Source organism: Penaeus monodon, chromosome 33 (genome assembly GCF_015228065.2).
Source record: "Penaeus monodon isolate SGIC_2016 chromosome 33, NSTDA_Pmon_1, whole genome shotgun sequence".
Classification (NCBI taxonomy): domain Eukaryota; kingdom Metazoa; phylum Arthropoda; class Malacostraca; order Decapoda; family Penaeidae; genus Penaeus; species Penaeus monodon.
Window position 1 is genome coordinate 9058746 of NC_051418.1, and position 764 is coordinate 9059509.

General features: G+C 36.4%; 1 protein-coding gene across 1 annotated transcript in view; it reads left to right on the forward strand.

The window, feature by feature from the left end:
- Positions 1-764, forward strand: part of LOC119594234 (integrin alpha-PS2-like) — a 126991-nt gene that overhangs the window by 91631 nt on the left and 34596 nt on the right. The gene's annotated exons all lie outside the window — the stretch shown is intronic.

Genomic DNA, 764 nt, shown 5'->3' on the forward strand with positions numbered 1-764 from the left:
AGCTTCCATTCAAGGAGGCGATAAGGGAGAAGGGGAGCAAAACACAGCAAACAAACAAACGGCATATTTTTGGGTAAAATCTTATCCAGAAAGGTGACGATTTGAGCCTTAAACTCACATAAAATGACCCTTATTGCACAAAAGATCTTAACAGGGAAACTGGCTTATGCAAGAACCTCAAAGCATGAATCAGAAACACCGAGAAAAATACATCAAGACTGCCAGCATGTTGCATATATATTGAAGAAAGACAATTACAAAATGCAATTGCAGACAGAGACAATTGCACTTAAAGTCAAGCAGTAATTGCACGTATATGTCACTTGTAAATAAGGCCAGAGTAATGGATGTACAGTTATTAATCGCATCATAAATTATCGGTGTTGCATTAAAGAGCATTTGATTCTATATCGGTGTAACGTTGGTGTCGGAATGCGGAATGTACCGTCAGATTATTGGTTCATTTGGACATGTAAATTGGTGTCGTAATTGGTGATTTGTCATGAAGTTTATTCAGTGATTTCCACTCGCTCTGCATTGCGATGTGATGATAAATTTTGATGAGGGACGGGTATTGAAATGGGTGATGTAATTCGGAACAAAATTTCAACATATTTTTTTTTGCAGTAAGATTTGCTTATAGCACTAAATTTGGGATGTTCGGAAGTCGGGGAAAAAAATCAAAAGGTCTTTTATGTGTTTTTATTGAATTTGTGAACAATAACATTTTTATCATAAAGTAAAAGGTCAGCAGATACCCCAGG